This window comes from Phoenix dactylifera, chromosome 18, assembly GCF_051530095.1.
Source record: "Phoenix dactylifera cultivar Ajwa chromosome 18, Ajwa_hap1_PhDact_Kaust_v1.1, whole genome shotgun sequence".
In the NCBI taxonomy this organism is placed as follows: domain Eukaryota; kingdom Viridiplantae; phylum Streptophyta; class Magnoliopsida; order Arecales; family Arecaceae; genus Phoenix; species Phoenix dactylifera.
In genome coordinates, this window is record NC_143207.1 from 20,468,249 (window position 1) to 20,479,041 (window position 10,793).

Below are 10,793 nucleotides of genomic sequence, written 5' to 3' on the forward strand. Positions count from 1 at the left end.
AGCTTAGCAATTGATTGTGTGTGAGAGTGCAATAGTTGTATATTTGCCTCCAAATCTTGAAGGGCAGTCAACACTTTCTCCTCAAAGGCTGTATTTCTTTGGGTTGGAGGGGGAGGGTATTGAAATTGAGTTGAGGGACGGTAGAGATAAAAATTCTGAGGATTTTGAAAATTTTGAGAGTGGGGTTGGGCAGAGTTCGAAGCTTGCTGTCTCCAAGAGAAATTTGGATGATTCCGCCATCCCGGGTTATATGTATTGGAAAATGGGTCATTACTCGGCCTGGGCTGTGTTTGAGCAGCATTGATATGTTCTTGTACGAGTTCGGAAAATTGGGGTGCTGAGGGGCACTCATGAATAGAATGTGATGGGCTAGAACAGATAGCACACACTTGTGCTTGGGAAGAGCTAATGACATGTCCCCCTACCATCAGTTGGTCAATCTTATGGGACAATGCATCTACCTTGCTAGACAGGTCCATAGAATTACTTATTTCACAAATGGTTCCTCTTCTTTGAGAATTCGGGGGTGCTTGACGAGAACATGAAGCATGGTGGAGGGAGTTTTCATTAAGATTTTCAAATAATTGCCATGCTTCATGCTCATTTCGAAGCATGAAAGTCCCCCCGCATGCAGCATCAATCATATGAAGGTTTCGTTCAGTCAATCCATCATAGAAGCATTGCACTAGCTGCCACTTAGGTATTTGATGATGAGGGCATTTACGGATTAGGTCCCTAAATCTCTCCCAAGTTTCATGAAATTCTTCTCCCTCAGTTTGGGAGAAGCTTGTAATGGCACGTCTAAACTGGTTCGTTCTTCCTATGGGAAAGTATTTTTTAAGGAATTCTTGTTGCATTTGATCCCAAGAACGAATTGAGTTAGCTTCTAAAGAATTCAGCCATTGTTTGGCTCTATCTTTAAGGGAGAAGGGGAATAACCTAAGTTTCAAGGCATCATTAGTGAAGTTCTGAATCTTGACGGTGGTGCAAATCTCAAGAAATTCATCTAAATGTTTGTAGGGGTCTTCGTTGGTGAGCCCATAAAAAGATGGGAGCATTTGGATCACACTAGACTTTATTTCATATTGTACAGCTGCTACCTCAGGTAATCGAATGCAAGATGGGGAAGTGTAAATAGTGGGAGTAAAGTACTCCCTCAGAAGTTTGGGTTGTTCTTCAGCCATCTTAAGAGGTGGGGATGATCCTAATGTTTTGATCTTAGCTCGAATGTTCCTAAGGGTTCGTTCTATTTCAGGGTCAAAAGGTAATAGGTTTCGTACTCTAGAACGACTACCGTGCATACACTAGTACTCGATCAGTCAAGCATGCAATAAAAGAAAAACACATCAGTCCTTGATTTGTCCTAAAATCACTAGACAGCTCCTAACTGGTTTGAAGAGGGCACCTAAGCCTCTCCGGTCTAATGAACCGAGTTGACCAGGTAAGCTCCCAGGTAAGTGGAGGGGTCACGATGCGTTCGCAAAGGTCCCACTTAAAACCCACTTGCCTCAAACAGATGAACTGTCTCCCTTATAGGGACAAAGCTTGCCTAGACATCAACTAAGCCACAGAGCGAAATTGGTGCAACTTTCGGTGATCTTCGTCCTATTGAGCTCGAATGTCCCTAGGGGCCAACGTCTAATTGATTTTAATTAAAGATGACACTATGTGAGATTGAGTTCACCTAAGTTGGGCAAGAGTCCGGTGATGAACTCCGGCTCTTATCTTGTTGGGGTGATTGCCCTTACTATGTGCAAATTGATTTGTGTATGTGTATCAAGCATGCATTCACAATTTTGCTATAATTAAAATCAAACAATCACCACAAAATTTCAAACCAATAATTAATTTAAATAAGAAAAGTTTAGAGGTTACCAAAGAAAATTTCCCCAGCAATTTAATTTTTTTTTTTTGCAAACCTCTACAGCATTTCTTTTCCGGCAGTTCTCCTTTTGATCATCCCAGATTTTTTTCCTCGATTCCTGATAAAAAAATAAATAAATAAATAAAAATTAGTAAGGGAGAAAAAGAAGATAAGAAAAGTAACAATAATAGAAATTTTTTTTAAAGAAATTTTTTTTAATTTTTAAATAATTTTTTTTTTAATAAGAAAAATAACTATCCAGTAAATGGCAAAGCGTCAGAGTCTCTGGGCACAAGAATCTACGTTTTTAAGGTCAGAAGTCTAGCAATCCCCGGCAACGGCGCCAAAAATTGATCGGTTATTTCAATTTCAAAAATAAACCACGCAATAGCACGTATCCTGTAGGATAGTGATTACGGGTGTCGGTCCACAGGGATTGAAGAATAAGTTATTTTTCTTTTAAAAATAAATCAACAAGAAGGATTTGCTAACTTGATTTAACTAAATCAAACTATGAGTACGGATTGAAATTTTATCAAAGTAAATAGATCTAGGGTTTGGAATCCACCACATAGCATTGCATCAAGGATTGTGTTCTTAATCTTATCTTTTGGAGAGGCATGCAATTTTGGCTACAAGCCTTATAAAATAAAAGCATAAAGAGTTTTAGGAAGATCCATCTTCGGTATAGCATGAAGTGTCTACCTAAGTATGCTAATCTAGGGTGTAGCACATCTCATCTTCCTAGGCATGGATCATCTTAGACTACTTTAGCAACATGAATAGTAAATGGCATGCTCAAGGTTTAAACATCATAAAATAATTTTTCATTGAGAATGAGAATTTAAACAAACTCCAAAAAGATTAAAAGAGTAAGAACTACAATGCCCTGTTACATTGCTAGGGCTTCATCCAGCCCTAGACTAGGTGTTCAGCCGCGCATGGTGGCCGGATGTCCTTCCATCTTCAAATGAAAGCCTTCACCTCTCATTCTTCCCAGAATAACACAAACTCTTCTCTTTCCTCCCCTCTCTCTTCTTTTTTTTTTATTTCTTTCTCTCGGCTGGTGGCTTCTTCTTCTTCACCGAAACAGGGGTTCTCCCCTGTTTTCTTTCTTCTCAACCGAGCTCTCCCCCTTTCTTCCTGCCGATGGCTCCTTTATATAGACCCTCTCACCCGATGATGGATCTCTTGGGAGCGTGCCGGTGGGGATGCAAATCCGGGATACTCGATGGGAGGAGCCGCGGGATCAACGTGATGGCTGGCTCCGGATGCATCGCGGAAGAAGAAGCGGAGGACAGATCGCGGATGGATGGCTCAAATCTGGAAGAGGGTGACGGCTAGATGCTTGGGCTCATGCCTGATCTCATGGGATGCTGGAAGCGTTGATCATGGAGAGATTTGGTTGCGGGATGGCTGGGACGATTGCTCCGGACGACTTCTTTCTTTGGACCGTGGAAGGAATGGATGCGGGATCGCCGGACGCCTGATGCGGAGAGATGGCTGACTCCGAGAGCGGCTGGGACGCGATGCTGGGAGGAGCGGAAGAAGGAGGTGGCCGGATCCATGGCGTGATACGCTGGGAGCATGCGGAGCTTGTCTCGGACGCCCGGAATGGCAGCTGTGCGGAGGCGGAGATGCAGGCGGATGAAGAGGCGGAGGATCTGGTCGCCGGCTGCACCGCGTGGAGGATTGGAGCGTCGGCTGGAACGGGCAGGGGGGCGCTCTGTGAGGCGGGATCACAGGAAGAATGGATAACGGGAGGAAGAAGATAAACAGTGAAAGAGTTATATATATTATTATTTTTTTATTATTATTATTACATTATTTCTCACTGTTCATGTGAACAGTGTTTTTACGGGACACTGTTCATATGAACAGTGAATAAGTGATTCTCCCCAGAATTATTTTTATTTATTTTATTATATTCCTTATTTCCCCTTTTTTTGTTTTAAATTTATAAATTTTATATGAAGGTAGGTAAGGAATTGGTTGGAAATTGACTTTGGGTTTGAGGTGGGTCATGATGGTTGACTTGTCCTTGAGCCCATTGTCATTTAAATTTAATTCTTGCTAAGCTGCTTCAGATCGAACTCGACTAGACAAGACTAAAAATAGGACCGTGACCTAATAAAAAGGGTTAATCAAACCTCTGCCCCATACAAAATAAATTATAACTTTCGATCGAATCAGGACCAAAACCCATTTAATTATAACCTTAGCTTGACTACAATTCTATCAGGTTACCAAACCGGGTCAACACAATCTCCTCCTTATATGTTTTCCTATAATTTTCATGAAAGATTGCAAACAAGAGAGAGACAAGTTCAGAGTATGATTTCAGAAAAGAATTATTTATTTTTTACCATATTTTAAATTTATTTCAATGATCATTCAATTTTATGGTAAAATACGTATTTATCAGTTTAAGAACATTGATAAGTGCTATGGAAAGATAACTAAATTATAGATTATCAAGCACTTATCAGTGTCAACCCTTGGACGGAATTCTATTCGCAAGATGGTCTCAACCCTTGGGTGGATTTCTACTCTCGAGTAGGTCTCGAGCTATTCTCGAGCTGGTCTCAACCCTCAGGCAGATTTCTATTCTCAAGCTGGTCTCGAGCTATTTCCGAGCAGGTGTCAACCCTCGAGCGGAATTCTATTTCCGAGCTGGTCTCAACCTTCGGGCAGATTTCTACCCTCGAGTAGGTCTCAAGCTATTCTCGAGCTGGTCTCAACCCTTGGATGGATTTCTACTCTCAAGCAGGTCTCGAGCTATTTCTGAGCAGGTGTCAACCCTCGGGCGGAATTTTATTTTCGAGCTGGTCTTAACCCTCGGACGGATCTCTATTCTCAAGTTGGTCTCAAGCTATTCCCGAGCAGATGTCAACCCTCGGGCGGAATTCTATTCCTCGAGGTGGTCTCGAGCTATTCTCGAGCAGGTGTCAACCCTCGGGCGGAATTTTATTTCCGAGCTGGTCTCAACCCTCGAGCAGATTTCTACTCTTGAGTAGGTCTCGAGCTATTCCCGAGCTGGTCTCAACCCTCGGGCGAAATTTTATTTTCGAGCTAGTCTCAACCCTCGGACGGATCTCTATTCTCAAGCTGGTCTCGAGCTATTCCTGAGCAGGTGTCAACCCTCGGGCGGAATTCTATTCCTCGAACTGGTCTCGAGCTATTTCCGAGCTGGTGTCAACCCTCGGGCGGATTTCTACTCTCGAGCAGGCCTCGACCTATTCCCGAGCTGGCGCCAACCCTCGGGCTGAATTCTATTCTCAAGTTGGTCTCGAGTAAGTTTTTCTTCTTCGCCAGTATAGCCTAAGCTGATTTGTGATATCAAACGAAGAGCTACAAGCTCGTTTTACTGAAGGATCATCCCCAAGATGAAAGCGAATGCCGAGCATAAGGGCTTTGGTAAATGCCCAACGCGGCTCCTGCTATGTGAGATAGACTTAGATTTGAGCTGCGCAGTTTGGATTTTTGACAACTAGACACAAAGCAGGGCAAGCTCGAATGCCTAGCCAGATTCTGAAGACGAAGCGATAGGAGCTCAAACATTCAACAAAATGTACAAAGTACTAAAAGAGAATGTATATTTCATTAATGTCAAAAAGGGGCTAAGGGCAGAATACAAGGAAACCCGACCCGAAGGTCAGGCTGAATACAAAAGGCCCGAGGCGGCCGATTTTACAAAAATAAGAATAAAAACTAGTTAATCTGGACGACCTCCACATCGGCATTAGGGGCGGATTCCATTCCATTAGCAGCCTCAGGAACGGCCTCTGATTTTGCTCCAGCAACAACTTCGGGGACGACCTCTGGCCTAACTACGGTAATGGATTCTGCGGCACCCCCGACCACTTCAGCAGCTTCGTCCAAGTTTGACTTAAGTCTACTAAGGTCGGATCCGAAAAAGAGTTACTGGACTTGATCGCGGCAATTCTCAAAGCCCTGGATCATCGCAGTAGCAGCCCCTTCCACCAGATTGTCTAGGTACTCCGATTGGCGGAATCTCCTAACAGCCTCGCAGGCAGACTCCTCCAAAAGGCTTTCGAGTCGCCCAATCTTTGGCCTCAATTCCTCGGCCTCGCCTTGCAGGCGGATCAGATCAGCTTTAAGCTCGGAGATACGACCTGCGGCGGACGAGTGAGCCCGAAAATGCTTGGCCTCCATCTCTCGGATCTGAGCGAGCCTATCTTTAAGAAGGGCCTCAATGGCCCGTACCTTCTTTCTGGCTCTCTGAAGCCATTGCATGGTGACCGGTGCCCTCACCTCGACCCTGCGCCGTTGCTGCTCGGCAATTGCCGCTCGGCCTTTTGCCCTTGGAGCTTGGCACGCTCCATCCTCATCCTAAGAGCTCTTATCTCCTTCTGGTAGGCAAGCATGCTAGACATTAGCATGTCAACCACATGGAGGGACTGACAAAAGATAAAATATCAGTAGAGGTCACACACTTGCAAAGAAAGCAAATAAGGAGAAGAAGGATTGCACTACTCACCCGGACACTGTTTGAATAGACACGACGAATGAAGTTGTCAAAATTTTTCTCCATTAAAGCTCGATCGTGCGGGAGCATAATACCACGCACGAGCTTGCGAGCGACGTCATCAGACTCAAGGGCCGAGTCACCCTCAAGTATGCGACATTGATGTTGCAATTGCCTTATCCCGGAGTCGGAAGGTATGGAGTCGGCCCCGGTTGACGTCGAAACCCAAGGAGGAATCAAAACCCAGCTGAGATTGAAGCCTCAGGAAAAGTCGCAACTTTAGCAGGGGTTGGGCCCACAAAAGAGTTAGGAGCTTGGACCCGCTTCCCAATTCGGGACCCGATTCAGATAGCTAGATAGCTTCTCCGGCCTCCTGGACTTGGCCGAGGGACACAGCCGCCACTAAACTAGAAGGACTCCTCCTTGTTGCCAGTAAAGGCACCCCAACCGCTGCCACAAGAGCTTGATCAGACCCGGCTTGACCAAGGGTGGCGACCTCAATTGCCCCAAGCTCACTCCGCTCAATTCCAGAGTCGGAGCTAACTCTGAACTTCTTCGGCCTCCTTTCGGGCTGAGCCCCCTCCGAGGTGGCCATCCACTTCCTATATTTGGCCATCAATGTCTTGGCGCTGGAGATCATTTCTGCAATGTTTGATGACAAAAGATCTTATTAGAACTCAGCATGGGAAGAAAAAAGGAGCAGCTAAGTTACTCTTACCTTTGGGGCAAGCTGGGCTCAGGCCAAAATTTACTAAAGCCTCCTCGCCGAGCAGGTCGGAGAGCCGTTGAGTTCCTTCCAGGCCTAGCAAACTATTTAAAATGCCCTACTCAGACTGCGACAACTGTGGGAGTCTGTTATTTGCCGACACCAGCAGAAAGCTCTAGGTCGGATTAAACCCCCGTGACCGCTTGGAAAAAATAAGAAAAAACTTGTCCTTCCACTAGTGGATGGAGGTAGGAATACCCTCGAAAAGTTTACGGCCTCCTCGGGAGGAGAAGTACCACCACCTTTTGTCTGTGGGGTTGCCCTTTAATATGAAGCAACTCCTCAAGACGTTCATTAAGGGGGACAGACCATGTGCCAGGCAAAGGGCGAGGAAGCCAATTATCATTCTCCAAGAGTTTAGGGCAAGATGTGTAGGAACAAGACGGTAAGCCGTCAGAAGCTCTCCCACGAACCCGTGCAGAGGGAATCGTAGCCCTGCTCGGAGCGTCTCTATGTACACTCCGATCCAACCTTTAGGAGGGTTGGTAACTCGCCCTTCAAGGTCCGGGAGCTCAAGAACAAACTTTGGAGGAATGAAGAATTGGGTATGAACCGTGCCCAAGTCTTCATCACTCAAGAGCGAGCCGATCCCATGCGGACCCAGGCCCGCCTCGAGCTCAGTCTTCCCCACATCGGAAGAAGTCTGGGCCCAAGACAAACCTGCACTGAACATCAAAGCCCTCATGGGAGAACCCATTGCCTCGACCATAGAATTACAAAAAGGAAGAAGACAAGAGACTCTCTGAGCGACTGAGAGAAGGATATCATGCCTACCCAAAAAGCTCACCGACGTAGATGATCGGGAGAAGAAGAATGATTGCTGGGGATTGTGAACAGTGCTCAATGCGAAAGCCGACGAGAAGCTCCCAGAATGCCCAAGGAGAGGCTCGAATACCACAACAATGGCGGCCGAAAAGAGAAGAAGTAGAGACAGAAAGGATCAAATAACGATCCTAGGGCCCTCTCCAAGTCTTATATAGCCCACTACAATGGCTCTGATCAGATAGCCCAAGCGATTAGACGAGCTGAGTTTCGCCACATGGCAGGCCCCAAAATGGCCTCAACAAATCTTTCCAGATCGCGTCACTAAATGCCGATCATTATGGAGGGTGCTCCAGAGATCGAAATATTAATAGCCGGCCTCTCACATTCCATCAGGCCAGACGCTTCGGAGAATGGAGCATTAATAGTCGGCCTCTCGCATTCCATCAGGCGGGGTGCTTTTGGGGACGAGGCATTAATAGTTGCCTCTTTCCACTTCATACAGCAACCTCTTGGAAGAGAATGCACACATGGAACACCAAGAAGTCCCCATAGTAGATTTTGCCCAGGACAGCATGGCAGCTCAAGCCACCTAAGCTCGGCTCCGAAAACATGACTCAAAGCTCCCAGCTATAAAATGCATCAAGTGTCCCTTGCTCGGCGTGCGCGTCTTCACAAGCGCTAGGCCACACCGCAGGACGATCAATAATTTGATTACTTTCTTCGCCCAAGTTGAAGAGCGACTCGACCTCGGAAGTCGAGGGGCAAATAATGGAGGGCAAAATGGATTGTCCATCCCATATTAAAAGGGCCACCTAATTTCGGCCCAACAAACACCAATGCCGGCCAGACATATCCTCGATCTGGTCCAAAACTAGCCCGAGCTCGGACTCCGCCAAAAGCTCCTTCAATCTCAGATATTCGCGGACGCACCCCAGCCAAGATCGAGGTGCCTTCCTACATTCGCCGACTCGCCTGACCAAGCTGTTAGAAATTGTGTCCTAAAAGTCAATCGTCGGCCTGTTGATGATTGAATTGTATATGAATTAATGAATTAATAAAAAGTTATTTGGCATTATTCATCGCATATATTCTGTACATCTTTTTGAATTATTGTGATGTAATGAATTCCTTAGGACTCTTTTAAGAGATAAAGGTGGATTTGTCTATGAGTCCTTAAACCAGTTCGCGACTAAACGATATGCTATTACTAGGACAATAGCATTATCAAGAATAGGTCATTGTGTGCCATATTGTTGGTTGTCCTCTTAACCAAGGAGTGCAGAGACACTGCTATGCCACATAGGTAAAGTGTAGGAGTACATTTCACTGAACGTGACCAGTTTCGAAATGCTCTACTATCAAGAGATGTTCCAAGTGGATATAGGTATATGTGTCCCTCCAACTTGAGATCACAACGGTGACCAGCAAGCAACTCACTGTACTTTGATATCGGACTATCTGAGTTTCTAATTCAGTAACGGAAGGTTATTGGGTGCAGTTAAGTACTTGCAAAGTCGGTGTGTGAGTCGAGATGGAATTGACCCCTCCTGGTAATAGGAGATAATGCCCTTGTGTTCAATTTAGCAAAACCTTGGCCAGGGTAATCCTTGTGAAGAGTCACAGGATTTGTAAAGTTGAAATACATTGTGGATGAACTGATTAAAGAGTTGCAAGTGAACTCTGAAGTCGTCTTGAGCATTTGGAGTCATAGGGATGAATTATACGGTAACCATAGTCCAAGGGCTCTTGAATATTGCTTTGCAATCATTCAGCCTATCCGGACATCGGATACCATTGCTAGATGGCCATTTCGATTAGTACAGAAAGTTGTTCTTATGCTACCGGCTTAAGTTCGAACTTATGGGGTTATACGTAAAGAAGTTTTTAGGTTGATCAAATGACTGATTGATGATTAAGAATCATTCAAGGATAATTTGGTCAATTCGATTGACAAATTATCCTAAGCAAAAGTTGCAGTAAAATAATTATTGAATTATTGGAAGATTAATTAGCAATTAAATTGCTAATGAACTTAATTTGATTGAGTAATTGGGCTTAGGTTAAGCAAAATTGAATTGGATTTGATTTGAGCTATATCAGAGTTTGACCTAATCGGATTAGGTTCAACCCAAGTGGATTGAGCTTGGCCCAATTGATGAGACTTGACCCAATTAGATTGGGTTTGACCCAAATCAATTAGAAGACCTTATTTGATGAGGATTATGAGTCCAAATAATCAAAATTGGATAAGAAAAAGAATCTTTAAATTTAAGGAACCCACTTTATCTTTCTTGGAGAAGAATGACACTTTGATTTGTCCCCAAAATTCTCCATGCCGATCCTCTTTATTTTTGGCCAAAAATTGGCATGAGAAGAGAGATGCGTGGGGCTATATTTTTCATAAAAATGGTGCCTCAAATCTTCCTAAAAAGATAAAGATGAAATTCCTAATTTGTAGGGATTGCATGGCGCATGAAATAGGGTGGTCTATGGTTGAACTTTGGGCGCATAAATTCCTTTTAGGAATTCAAAATGTACAAAATTTAGATATGTTTATCTCCTCTTAGCTGTCGAATCCCTAAAATTTTTTGGAGATTTTATCATCCAAATTAATTGGCTAAATTAGGTGTGAGGCATGGGGGGGTCTTTTGGCTATAAAAGGGCCCCCACACCTAGGGTTCAATATATACGATATTTAGAGGTTTCAAAAAATTCTGAAAATTTTTTCTGAGGGCTGCCATCCCTTCTCCTCCTTCTTCCTCATGTCCATCCTCCATCTTCTTGAAGAACAATTAAAGATTGAGTGTTTCGAAGGAGAAAGCTTTAGCCATTGCAGCGTTCCTGTGCGAGCTAGCACTCCCGTGGAAGACGATCTACCTAGGGCTTCGCGTGGACAATCTATAGAGGCT

At 44.5% G+C, this 10,793-nt stretch overlaps 1 non-coding gene across 1 annotated transcript; it reads left to right on the top strand.

Moving 5' to 3' along the window:
- The first annotated feature begins 702 nt into the window (after window positions 1–702).
- On the top strand, window positions 703–808 carry LOC120106201 (small nucleolar RNA R71). The gene has a single exon (XR_005508409.1). It is a non-coding gene; the product is annotated as a small nucleolar RNA R71 (small nucleolar RNA).
- Window positions 809–10,793: the final 9,985 nt, after the last annotated feature.